Consider the following 14,382-nt stretch of genomic DNA (forward strand, 5'->3'; position numbering starts at 1 on the left):
CTCACGTTCTAGGGCACGCACAGAGAATATCTTTGCCGTTCTGGACACGTCAGAGTGTTTTCTTTCCAAAGCTACCAATTATATGCATAGTCGAGCATCTTTTTGTGACAAAATATTGCGCTTAAAACGGGCACGTCTTTTTATCCAAAAATGATATAGCGCCCCCAAGAGTTTCAACAGGTTAAAAAGTGCTTTCTGGACCGTTTTTCGAAATTCTTTCGAATTTTATGTCAATTACACACATATAAGAACTGTATCAACATACTTTAGTCATATTTTATTATCATAATTATTGTTTTTTTACTTGTGCATAAGGCATATGTTTTGTGGGGCCAAATGTCATAAGAAATTTGACATGCTCAAAAATCCTGCAGAAATGCAAAATTGACTGGCCTGATGAACTCGGGATGGCCGGGCAGTGATTGTTGTTCCTTTCCATCACTCGTGGTGTTGATTTCCTCATGTCCATTTGGTGATGTTTTCTCACTTTTGCAAAGTCACTGTGCATTTGCAATATGGCTCAATGGGCATTCACCATCACAAATGTGTCATGCTATAAAAATCGTGCAGGAATGCGAAATTTACTGGCCTGATGAACTCGGGATGGCTGGGCAGTGATTCTGGTACCTCTCCATCGCTCGTTAGGGTTGATTTCAGAATGTCCATTTGTTTATGTTTTCTCACTTTTGCAAGGTCACTGTGAAATGGGATGGCTGGGCATTGATTCTGGTACCTCTCCATCGCTCGTTAGGGTTGATTTCAGAATGTTACTTTTGGTGATGGAACCTCACTGTTTAAACATATTGCAAATGTTTTCTCACTTTTGCAAAGTCACTGTGCATTTGCAATATGGTTCAATGGGCATTCACCATCACGAATATGTAATGCTATAAAAATAGTGCAGGAATGCAAAATTGACTGGACCGATGAACTCGGGATGGCTGGGCAGTGATTCTGGTACCTCTCCATCGCTCGTTAGGGTTGATTTCAGAATGTCACTTTTGGTGATGGTACCTCACTGTTTAAACATATTGCAAATGGACAAGAGTCACCAGCAAGTCACCGTCCATCAGTCAATTTGATATCATTCTGACACCAAACTGATACAAACTGACACCAAACCCACTTTCCCAACTCGTTTAGCAGCCAAATATCACATACTTCAGAGCTGGCCCAAAATTCACAGCGCCTTCAGTTCAAACCATTAAAAAAAACATAAAACACGTAGTTACATTCTAGCTGCGGGTCCATTTCTTGTGTTATGTGTAGGCCTAGCTGAGTCGACCCCGAATCCCAAGTTTCGGCTCGATAGGTCATTTGGTGTCCGAGCAAAACCCTAATTGGTGCTGAAAATCCACTTTTTTCCATGACTTGCTACGGGGTCCTTGAATGAGCTATCGGACAGAAACGTTGGGTTCTGTCTCTATGGGCCGAGACGGTCACAATGCACCTAGTCCTGTGACTCTGAGACATTTCTAAATGTTGACATTTTCGTGATGCAAAAATGAATTGAAGTCATGTATGTCTCAACGCACCCCAATGTGTCCCTCCTTCCAAGCTGTGTGTGTGTGTGATTTAGTTTTCCTTTGAAATTTTATGTGAAAAATGACTGATTTACAGTTCATGGTGGTTGCCTAATCACATATATGAAGTTTTGGAAAGATCAGATTTTTTTAACCCCTCGAAACAGCCCATGAGACACCAATTATGGCACTTCCGGTTGGCACAGGAAGCTATAAGTCAACACACATCCTCATTGGGGTATTCTATTACAGAATCCGGAGTTTTAAGTCTTTACCATAAAAACTGACTGATTTACACAGGGTTGAATGCACTTTGTCTATCAAACTGCAGGCAGGTTATGGATATACACTTTTAGGGCGATTTTAACCACTTCCAGTTGGTCCAGGAAGCTTAGAATCGACACAGGTAGACCTTATAGTGGCCTGATGGACTGGTACCGAAGACAGATTCATACAGCATTCATAACCCATATAAGCTCCAGGTTGAATTTAGGGGAGCAGGCAATGTATTCCTATGGGGAGAGATATCATTGTATTCTATGAGATCAAAAAACCCTGTTTTACTGTTAAGGGTTAATGCCACACGGTCAAAGTTAGGCTTGCACGGATCGGAAGGACCTTAGGAACATTCCTGTGGTTGAATTGTCTTTCTAAACCTAACGGTTCCGCTGCTGTCACCCAAAATCAAATGACGTTGTTGGTGCAGGCTTCATTTTGGGCCTACTTTTCTAATGCTCGCTGCTCTCAGACCGAGCGAGCTACGGTCAAGCGGGATATCTCGTTGAACTCGGCACGGCCTAGGGATTATGTTTATGCCATTGCCCGCTCTCTGTGTCTTTAGGCACCGCACTTTTTCACTCCATCCTTGCTGTGTGTGTGTGAGAGAGCTTTTCTTTGACATCTGCTGGGTGAAATGACTGATTTACAGTTCAGGAGGGTTACCTAGTCACACATATGAAGTTTTGGAGAGATGTGACTTCTCTAACCCTTCAAAACAGACAGTGTGACCCAATTAAAGGCACTTCCGTTTGGCACAGGAAGCTATAAGTAAACACATGTCTTGATTGACATAGCCACTTACAGAATCCTGAGTTTTAAGTCTTTAAGTTGAGAATTGACTGATCTACACAGGGTTGAATGCAGAGTCATTTTCACCTTTGCTGGTGATGTACATCCAAATACCTTTTGGGTGAATTTAACCACTTCCGGTTGCTCCAGGAAGCTTAGAATCGACACAGGTAGACCTCATAGTGGTCTGATGGACTGTCATAGAAGACAGGTTCATAAGGCATTCATAACCCACATAGGCTTCAGGTTGAATTTAGAGGTGAAGGCAATGTATTCCTATGGGGAGAGAAGTCAATGCAAACCTTTTTGATGTAAACACCTTCTTTTAACTATGAAGGGTTAATGCCACACGGTCAAGGTTAGGCTTGCACAGATCGGGAGGACCTTAGGAACATTCCTGTGTTTGAATTGTCCTTCTAAACCTAATGGTTCCGCCGCTGTCACCCAAAAGCAAATGACGTTGTGGTACAGGCTTCATTTTGGGCCTACTTTTCTCATGGTCGCTGCGCTCTGACCGAGTGAGCTACGGTCAAGCGGGGCGTCTCATTGAACTCGGAACAGTCTGGACACTATGGTGATGCCATTTTTTGTGTTGATTTCAGAATGCCATTTTGGTGATGGTCCCTCTCCGCTTAAACATATTGCAAATTAACAAAAGTCACCTAGCAAGTCAGTGTCCATCAGTCAATTAGATGTCATTCTGACACCAAACTGATACCAATTGACACCAAACCCACTTTTTCCAACTCATTTAGAAGCCACCTATCACATATGTCAGAGCAGGCCCATAATTCACAGCGCCTTTAGTTTAAAACATAATAAAAACGTATAACACATAGTTACGTTCTAGCTACGGGCCCAGTTCGGACATTATGTGTAGTCCTATGTGAGGCGACCCCGAATCCCGAGTTTGGGCTTGATAGGTCCTTCGGTGCCCGAGTAAAACCCTAATTAGTGCTGAAAATCCACTTTTTTCCATGCCTTGCTATGGGGTCCTTGAATGAGTTATCGGACAGAAACGTTGGGGTCCGTGTCTATGGGCCGAGCCGGTTTCAATGCACCTAGTCTTGTGTCTCTGAGACTTTTCTAAATGTCGCCATTTGCGTAATGGTCAAAATTAATTGAAGTCATTGCAAATGTACGAGGCTGTTTCACGGTCCGAGAACCTTCTAGAGCCACCTAACTCACCACGCACTATCGACCTGAGGTCTAGAACAAGTTTCTAAAGTTACGGAACTCTAGGTCTGACAGTTCGTTTTTAGCTCGAACAAAGCTAACTATTGGAGGCAGTGACAGTCTCTACGAACCCCAATATGTCCCCCCTTCCAAGTTGTGTATCTGTGTGATTTAGTTTTCCTTTGAATTTTTATGGGAAAAATGACTGATTTACAGTTCATGGGGGTTGCCTAATCACACATATGAAGTTTTGGACAGATCTGATTTTTTTACCCTTTGAAACAGCCCCTGAGACACCAATTATGGCACTTCCGGTTGACATAGGAAGCTATAAGTCAACACATATCCTCATTGGGCTATGCTTTTACAGAATCCTGAGTTTTAAGTCTTTACGTTAAGAATTGACTGATTTACACAGGGTTCAATGCACTATGTCTATCAAATTGCAGGCAGGGTATGGATATACACTTTTAGGGTGATTTTAAGCCCTTCCGGTTGGTCCAGGAAGCTTAGAATCGACACAGGTAGACCTCATAGTGTCCTGATGGACTGTCATCAAAGACAGGTTCATAAGGAATTCATAACCCACTTAGGCCTCAGGTTGAATTTAGAGGAGCAGGCAATGTATTCCTATGGGGAGAGAAGTCAATGCAAACTGTTTGATGTAAACACCTTATTTTAACTGTGAAGGGTTAATGCCACACGGTCAAGGTTAGGCTTGCACAGATCGGGGGGACCTTAGGAACGTACCTGAGGTCGAATTGTGTTTCTCACCCTAACGGTTCTCTCACTGTCACCCAAAAGCAAATGGCATTGTGGTGCAGGCTTCATTTTGGGCCTACTTTTCTAATGCTCGCTGCTCTCAGACCGAGCGAGCTACGGTCAAGCGGGATATCTTGTTGAACTTGGCACAGCCTTGGGATTATGTTTATGCCATTGCCTGCTCTCTGTGTCTTTAAGCACCGCGCTTTGTCACTTCATCCTTGCTGTGTGTGTGTGTGAGAGCTGTGAACAGTCTTTAGACATAGTTTCAGGCTTTTATTTTGAAAAATGAGCGAGAAAGATCACATCGCGTCAGTGTATAGCTGGGTGTCCCCAGAGTTTTGCTTGCGCAACAGTAGGGTGGCAGCCATTGTCTCTCTCTCTCCTATTGAAGAAGCTAAAGTCCCGGTAGATATATTATCGATTATATATTGAGAAAATAACCTGCGGATTGATTATGAAAAACGTTTGACATGTTTCTGTGAACATTACAGATACTATTTGTAATTTTCGTCTGCGATGTCGTGACCGCTCGAGCCTGTGGATTTCTGAACATAACGCGCCAAACAAATGGAGGTATTTTGGATATAAAAAAAATCTTTATGGAACAAAAAGAACATTTATTGTGTAACTGGGAGTCTCGTGAGTGCAAACATCCGAAGATCATCAAAGGTAAGCATTTTAATTTATTGATTTTCTGACTTTCGTAACTAATCGTAGACTCCCTAAAATGTATCAGCATATCTATCGATTGCGCCACCAGGGCTGGAAAAACCTTGGATCACTGTTATTCTAACTTCCGCGACGCATATAAGGCCCCGCCCCCCTTTCGGAAAAGCTGACCACGATTCCATTTTGCTGATCCCTGCCTACAGACAGAAACTGAAACAAGAAGCTCCCACGCTGAGGTCTGTCCAACGCTGGTCCGACCAAGCTGATTCCACACTCCAAGACTGCTTCCATCACGTGGACTGGGATATGTTTCGTATTGCGTCAGGCAACAACATTGACGAATACGCTGATTCGGTGTGCGAGTTCATTAGAACGTGCGGTGAAGATGTCGTTCCCATAGCAACGATTAAAACATTCCCTAACCAGAAACCGTGGATTGATGGCAGCATTCGCGTGAAACTGAAAGAGCGAACCACTGCTTTTAATCAGGGCAAGGTGACTGGTAATATGACTGAATACAAACAGTGCAGCTATTCCATCCGTAAGGCTATCAAACAAGCTAAGCGTCAGTATAGAGACAAAGTAGAATCTCAATTCAATGGCTCAGACACAAGAGGTATGTGGCAGGGTCTACAGTCAATCATGGACTATAAGAATAAATCCAGCTCAGTCACGGACCAGGATGTCTTGCTCCCAGGCAGACTAAATAACTTTTTTGCCCGCTTTGAGGACAATACAGTGCCACTGACACGGCCTGCAACGGAAACATGCGGTCTCTCCTTCACTGCAGCTGAGGTGAGTAAAACATTTAAACGTGTTAACCCTCGCAAGGCTGCAGGCCCAGACGGCATCCCCAGCCGTGCCCTCAGAGCATGCGCAGACCAGCTGGCTGGTGTGTTTATGAACATATTCAATCAATCCCTATACCAGTCTGCTGTTCCCACATGCTTCAAGAGGGCCACCATTGTACCTGTTCCCAAGAAAGCTAAGGTAACTGAGCTGAACAACTACCGCCCCGTAGCACTCACTTCCGTCATCATGAAGTGCTTTGAGAGACTAGTGCTTTGAGAGACTAGTCTCAGCCTCCAGAATTTATGCTGCAGTAGTTTATGTGTCGGGGGGCTGGGGTCAGTTTGTTATATCTGGAGTACTTCTCCTGTCCAATTAGGTGTCCTGTGTGAATCTAAGTGTGCGTTCTCTAATTCTCTCCTTCTCTCTCTCCATGCCGCAGGACTACCTGACGTGATGACTCCTTGCTGTCCCCAGTCCACCTGGCCATGCTGCTGCTCCAGTTTCAACTGTTCTGCCTTATTGTTATTCGACCATGCTGGTCATTTATGAACATTTGAACATCTTGGCCATGTTCTGTTATAATCTCTACCTGGCACAGCCAGAAGAGGACTGGCCACACCACATAGCCTGGTTCCTCTCTAGGTTTCTTCCTAGGTTTTGGCCTTTCTAGGAAGTTTTTCCTAACCACCGTGCTTCTACACCTGCATTGCTTGCTGTTTGGGGTTTTAGGCTGGGTTTCTGTACAGCACTTTGAGATATCAGCTGATGTACGAAGGGCTATATAAATAAATTTGATTTGATTTGATTTGAAGAACCATATCACCTCCACCCTACCTGACACCCTAGACCCACTCCAATTTGCTTACCGCCCAAATAGGTCCACAGACGACGCAATCTCAACCACATTGCACACTGCCCTAACCCATCTGGACAAGAGGAATACCTATGTGAGAATGCTGTTCATCGACTACAGCTCGGCATTTAACACCATAGTACCCTCCAAGCTCGTCATCAGCTCGAGACCCTGGGTCTCGACCCCGCCCTGTGCAACTGGGTACTGGACTTCCTGACGGGCCGCCCCCAGGTGGTGAGGGTAGGCAACAACATCTCCACCCCGCTGATCCTCAACACTGGGGCCCCACAAGGGTGCGTTCTGAGCCCTCTCCTGTACTCCCTGTTCACCCACGACTGCGCGGCAACGCACGCCTCCAACTCAATCATCAAGTTTGCGGACGACACAACAGTGGTAGGCTTGATTACCAACAATGACGAGACGGCCTACAGGGAGGAGGTGAGGGCCCTTGGAGTGTGGTTTCAGGACAATAACCTCACACTCAACGTCAACAAAACTAAGGAGCTTTGTTTACATACTCATCTCATATGTATATACTGTACTCGATACCATCTACTGTATCTTGCCTATGCTGCTCTGCACCATCACTCGTTCATATCTTTATGTACATATTCTTTATTCCCTTACACTGTGTATAAGAAATTAGTTTTGGAATTGTTAGTTAGATTACTTGTTGGTTATTACTGCATTGTAGGAACTAGAAGCACAAGCATTAACAAGCTACACTCGCATTAACATATGCTAACCATGTGTATGTGACAAATAAAATTTGATTTGATTTGATTTTAATCTACTTGGCTGCTAGCTGTTTGTAATATTTTGTCTACTGAGAGAGATGTTCTTAAATAAACGCTTGGTATGCTTTCGCCGAAAAGCTTTATTGAAATCTGACACGCCAGGTGGATTAACAACAAGCTAAGCTGTGTTTTGCTATATTGCACTTGTGATTTCATGAAAAGTAAATATTTGCAGTAATTTGAATTGTGCGCCTCTGCAATTCAGCGAATGTTGACGTAAATGATCCCGCTAATGGGATGGGTGCATATTAAACTCCTGTCTCATGCAAATACATGCTCTTCAATTCCTCAGTTCCCTAAAAAACCTTTGCCATGTTTCCTTATGCATCAGATCCCATACACGTCCAAAAGCAGATAAGCCAGCATAAGAAAAAAAGAACATTTACATCTGACAGATGGACATAGCAGGTCAATTACAGGATAATTAAACCAGTCAATAACATTTTGAGAAGGGTAGAGGTGGGCCTTAGGGGCCCGCCCTACTGTACCTCCTTGCCCATTCAAATAAACTATTTAAATATAGATAATTTGCGCGCCGACAGAAAAACAGATAGGATGTCCCTTTGTCACGAACCGGCTCAAAGCCCGTAACAAAAGGGAGATAACGTGGAGATAAGGAGTTACAAAATATATATTTATTAAATAAGTAACTAAGTATAATATACAATGGTGTGTGTAATCAGTAGTGTGAGTGTTTTGCATGCATGAATGTGATAATGCAGGGTGTTGAAAGATGCTAAAGCAAACAACCAAAAAACCACCAAGAAACACAACAAAATCTATAAAGGTGTCTGCATGGAGAGAGTCTCCTCCATGAATGGGGAAGTGGTGTATTTATCCTGGGAGACACCGGGCCTGGTGTTTCCCATGGAGCTGACGACCTTCCCAACTCCGCCCACCAGCATCCTAATAAGGAAACAAAGAGAGAATACGGTCATCACACTGTGAAAAAAACATGTCCTTCTATGAATTTCAAATGCCCATCCAAGTGGTTTGTTCTAGCGCTGGCCCTGGGAAACAACAGGCTGTAAGAGTGAATGAGGGAAAAATGAGAAAGAGAAGACCGATGAGAAAGAGAGAGATGTGGTGAGTGAGAGATGGAGGTTGAGACAGGTAGACCGAGAGAGTGGTGGAGAGCAGAGACAGAGAGTGAGGTGGCAAGGTGTACACAAGCTTTATGGGCACAAGCCTCACCCAGATCATTAATGGCACTCATCTCAAGAAGCCTTTATCATTGGCTAGTGTCGGAGCCGGAGTGCCACAGAAAAAATGAAGGGGTGTTTGCAAATATGAGACAATGAATGAAGGACAGAAATAATCTGTGAATATATTAACTCTACAGCTGACAGCTTTATTAATGCCTCATTCTGTGTGTGTGTGTATGTGTGTGTGTGTGCGCGATGCCTCAGCCTTGTCTCACACCGATAACGAACAATGCATAGCAAAACCCTCGCTAACGACCTCGTTAGAATATCACCTCCCCCATATGACATATGAGTAGCCGGGAAAGAAGAGGAGAGCACCCCTATAGTCCTTAATGATATTGAGGGCCCGTTCCAAATGCCACCCCATTCACTATATTGTGCTCTACTTTTGATCAGGGCCCAAGTAGTGCACTATGTAGGGAATAGGGTAACATTTGGAACACAAAAACCGTAACATAAAGCCATATTCAAGCCCCGCTTCCTAGCTTCTAATGGCGACATAAAATGACAGCTGTGCTTACTGTGTCGCTCGTAAGTCTGGACCCAATTCTGTGGTTATGAGGATTGGAAATACTCTCTTGTGCTGTAAAACTGTTCTGTTGATACCCCATTCACATTTGAAGGCATTATTTTAACGGCCAAAGAGTCAGGGTATGCATGACATTCACATTACACAGTACATTGGCCAGTGTTAAAACTAGTGTTGATTTTTCAGTGTGACATTTCTAATGTTAATTCAGAAGTTAAATAAACACTCAGTGGCATAAAATAACCCTGTTGTCGTTAAAAACCAGTGTTGAACTTAAACCACACCCATCATTATCATATTTCCCAGCATGCTCTATTGCAGGTCGATTTCTGGAATTGTTTGTTTCAATATCAATGTTTGATTCATTCATCTTATGCTATTCAAATACACTGAGTGTATCCTAATATTGAGTCCCCCCTTTTGCTCTCAGAACAGTCTCAATTTGTCAGGCATGGTCTCCTCAAGGTGTCGAAAGCATTCCACAGGGAGGCTTGCCATGTTGACTCCAATGATTCCCACAGTTGTGTAAAGTCGATTGGATGTCCTTTGGGTGGTGGCCATTCTTTTTTCTTTTTTTTGAATTTTACCCCAATTTTGTGGTATCCAATTGTTTTAGTAGCTACTATCTTGTCTCATTGCTGTAACTCCCGTACGGGCTCAGGAGAGACGAAGGTTGAAAGTCATGCGTCCTCCGATACACAACCAAACCAAGCCGCACTGCTTCTTAAACAGTATGAATACGACCCACGCAGATTGATCAAGGTGGTGAGACACAAGGTTTATGTGGCGCAGGGGCCTCTAATAATCACGGATTACAAAAAAAAACCTGTCACATTGCAGACACCAACGCCGCCCTACTGGACAAGCTAAACACTTTTTTGCACTTTGAGCATAACAGCGGCCGATGAGAGCCCCTGAGGACAACGAGGGCTACTTGTTTACGGTGTCCACAGAGGATGTATGCAAGTCATTCAAGCGTGTTAACCCTTGCATGGCTGCAGGCCCAGACGGCATCCCTAACCGTGCCCTCAGAGAATGTGCAGACAAGCTAGCTGATGTGTTTCCGGACATGTTCAATCCCTCTCTTGCTCAGGCCATAATCCCCAACTGCTTCAAGATGTCTTCCAAGAAAGGGAAAGTACACTACATGACCAGTCCGTTCAAAAATCATGGGAATTCAAATGGAGTTGGTCCCCCCTTTTGCATCTGTAACAGCCTCCATCTTTCTAGGAAGGCTTTCCACTAGATGCTGAAACATTGCTGCGGGGACTTGCTTCCATTCCGGCATGAACATTAGTGAGGACAGACAGTGATGTTGGGCGATTAGGCCTGGTTCGCAGTTTGCATTCCATTTCATCTCAAAAATGTTCGATGGGGTTGAGGCGAGTCAAGTTCATCCACACCGATCTCAAGAAACCGTTTCTCTATGGACCTTGCTTTGTGCACAGGGGCATTGCAATGCTGAAACAGTAAAGGGCCTTCCCCAAACTCTTGCCACAAAGTTGGAAGCACAGAGTCATCTAGAATGTCATTGTAGGCTGTAACATTAAGATTTCCCTTCACTGGAACTAAGGGGCCTAGCCAAATTCGTCCGTCGGACTACCAGATGGTGAAGTGTGATTCATCACCCCAGATTCGAATGTCGGTGAGCTTTATACCACTCCGGCCGACGCTTGGCATTGCGCATGGTGATTTTAGGCTTGTGTGCAGCAGCTCGGCCATAGCAACTCATTTCATGAAGCTCCGCACAAACAGTTCGTGCTGACATTGCTTCCAGAGGCAGTTTGGAACTTGGTAGTGAGTGTTGCAACCGAGGACAGACAATTTTTATGCACTAAATGCTTCAGCACCCGGTGGTCCCATTCTGTGAAATTGTGTGGCCTACTACTTTGCGGCCGAGCTGTTGTTGCTTCTAGACGTCTCTACTTCACAATAAAAGCGCTTACAATTGACCGAGGAAGCTCTGAGTTGTTGGAAAGGGGGCATCTTATGACGGTGCCACGTTGAAAGTCACTGAGCTCGTCAGTAAGGCCATTCTACTGGCAATATTTGTCTATGGAGATTGCTGCGTGCTGGATTTTATACAACTGTCAGCAACGGGTGTGGCTGAAATAGCTGTCATCAGAAAGTGCTTCAAGAGGCTAGTCAAAGACCACATCACCTCCTCCCTCCCTGAAACACTCAACCCTCTCCAATTCACATACTGCCCCGACATCCACGGATGACACATTCGCCATTGCACTGCACACTGCCCTAACCTACCTGGTTAAAAGGAATGCATATGTGAGGATTCTGTTCATTGACAACAGGTCTGCCTTCAATATCATAGTGCCGTCTAAGCTCACCACAAATCTCTTAGCCCTGGGACTAAACTGCTCCCTATGCAACTGGGTCCTGGACTTTCTTATGAGCCTCCACCAGGGGGTGATGGTAGGCAACATCACCTCTTCCACACTGATCCTCAACACAGGGGCCCCACAAGGGTGCATCCTCAGGCCCCTCCTGTACTCCCTGTATACAGTGCCTTGCGAAAGTATTCGGCCCCCTTGAACTTTGTGACCTTTTGCCACATTTCAGGCTTCAAACATAAAGATATAAAGCTGTATTTTTTTGTGAAGAATCAACAACAAGTGGGACACAATCATGAAGTGGAACGACATTTATTGGATATTTCAAACTTCTCTGAATGATCCAATGTTGACCTAAATGACTAAAGATGATAAATACAATCCACCAGTGTGTAATCAAGTCTCTGTATAAATGCACCTGCACTGTGATAGTCTCAGAGGTCCGTTAAAAGCGCAGAGAGCATCGTGAAGAACAAGGAACACACCAGGCAGGTCCGAGATACTGTTGTGAAGAAGTTTAAAGCTTTGAACATCCCAAGGAGCACTGTGCAAGCGATAATATTGAAATGGAAGGAGTATCAGACCACTGCAAATCTACCAAGACCTGGCCGTCCCTCTAAACTTTCAGCTCATACAAGGAGAAGACTGATCAGAGATGCAGCCAAGAGGCCCATGATCACTCTGGATGAACTGCAGAGATCTACAGCTGAGGTGGGAGACTCTGTCCAATGGACAACAATCAGTCGTATATTGCACAAATCTGGCCTTTATGGAAGAGTGGCAAGAAGAAAGCCATTTCTTAAAGATATCCATAAAAAGTGTAATTTAAAGTTTGCCACAAGCCACCTGGGAGACACACCAAACATGTGGAAGAAGGTGCTCTGGTCAGATGAAACCAAAATTGAACTATTTGGCAACAATGCAAAACGTTATGTTTGGCGTAAAAGCAACACAGCTCATCACACTGAACACACCATCCCCACTGCCAAACATGGTGATGGCAGCATCATGGTTTGGGCCTGCTTTTCTTCAGCAGGGACAGGGAAGATGGTTAAAATTGATGGGAAGATGGATGGAGCCAAATACAGGACCATTCTGTAAGAAAACCTGATGGAGTCTGCAAAAGACAGGTCTTCCTCGGTCATTACGGATTACAGCTGTAAGTCGCTTGGGGTATGTCTCTATCAGTTTTGCACATCGAGAGACTGAAATTTTTTCCCAATCCTCCTTGCAAAACAGCTCGAGCTCAGTCAGGTTGGATGGAGAGCATTTGTGAACAGCAGTTTTCAGTTCTTTCCACAGATTCTCGATAGGATTCAGGTCTGGACTTTGACTTGGCCATTCTAACACCTGGATATGTTTATTTTTGAACCAGTCCATTGTAGATTTTGCTTTATGTTTTGGATCATTGTCTTGTTGGAAGACAAGTCTCCTGAGACTGGGACGGAGATTTGTCTTCCAACAAGACAATGATCCAAAACATAAAGCAAAATCTACAATGGAATGGTTCAAAAATAAACATATCCAGGTGTTAGAATGGCCAAGTCAAAGTCCAGACCTGAATCCTATCGAGAATCTGTGGAAAGAACTGAAAACTGCTGTTCACAAATGCTCTCCATCCAACCTGACTAAGCTCGAGCTGTTTTGCAAGGAGGATTGGGAAAAAATTTCAGTCTCTCGATGTGCAAAACTGATAGAGACATACCCCAAGCGACTTACAGCTGTAATCGCAGCAAAAGGTGGCGCTACAAAGTATTAACTTAAGGGGGCTGCATTTGCACGCCCAATTTTTCAGTTTTTGATTTGTTAAAAAAGTTTGAAATATCCAATAAATGTCGTTCCACTTCATGATTGTGTCCCACTTGTTGTTGATTCTTCACAAAAAAATACAGCTTTATATCTTTATGTTTGAAGCCTGAAATGTGGCAAAAGGTCGCAAAGTTCAAGGGGGCCGAATACTTTCGCAAGGCACTGTACCTATGACTCCGCGGCCTCACACAGTTCCAACTCCATCATCAGGTTTGCTGACGACACGACAGTAGTAAGCCTGGTTACCAACAACGACAAGACGACCTACAGAGAGGAGGTAGGCACTCTGATGGCGTGATGCCAAGTAAACAGCCACTCCCTCAACATCAGCAAAACAAAAGAGCTCATTGCGGACTTCAGGAGGAACCAGGCTGGGCATGCCCCATCTACATCATTCTCAGGAGGCTGAATATATTTGTCCTGCCCCCAAGGGCTCTCACAGTGTTCTACAGGAGCACACTGTTGGGCATCACTGCCTTGTACAGCAACTCCACCACAAGGCTCTACAGAACGCACCACCGGGTGCACACTACCTGCCCTCCAGGACACCTACACCAGGTGTCGCAGGAAGGTCAAAAATATCATCAAGGACCTCAGCCACCCAATCCACAGCCTGTTCTCTGTGCTTTCATCACTCAGACGCTGGCGGTATAGGAGCCTCATGGCAAAAACTGACAGACTGGGGAATAGCTTCTACCCCCAGACCATCAGGCTGCTGAATAGCAACAACTAGTCAGCTACCTGCTCCCCCTGTCTCCCTCCTGCCCCCCGGACTTCCTATCCCTACCACCCTCTGCTCCCACTATGGACATTTTATCCCCCCCCCCCCAACTGATATGGTCATGTTG

The sequence above is a fragment of the Oncorhynchus masou genome, chromosome 27 (genome assembly GCF_036934945.1).
Source record: "Oncorhynchus masou masou isolate Uvic2021 chromosome 27, UVic_Omas_1.1, whole genome shotgun sequence".
NCBI classification, from domain to species: domain Eukaryota; kingdom Metazoa; phylum Chordata; class Actinopteri; order Salmoniformes; family Salmonidae; genus Oncorhynchus; species Oncorhynchus masou.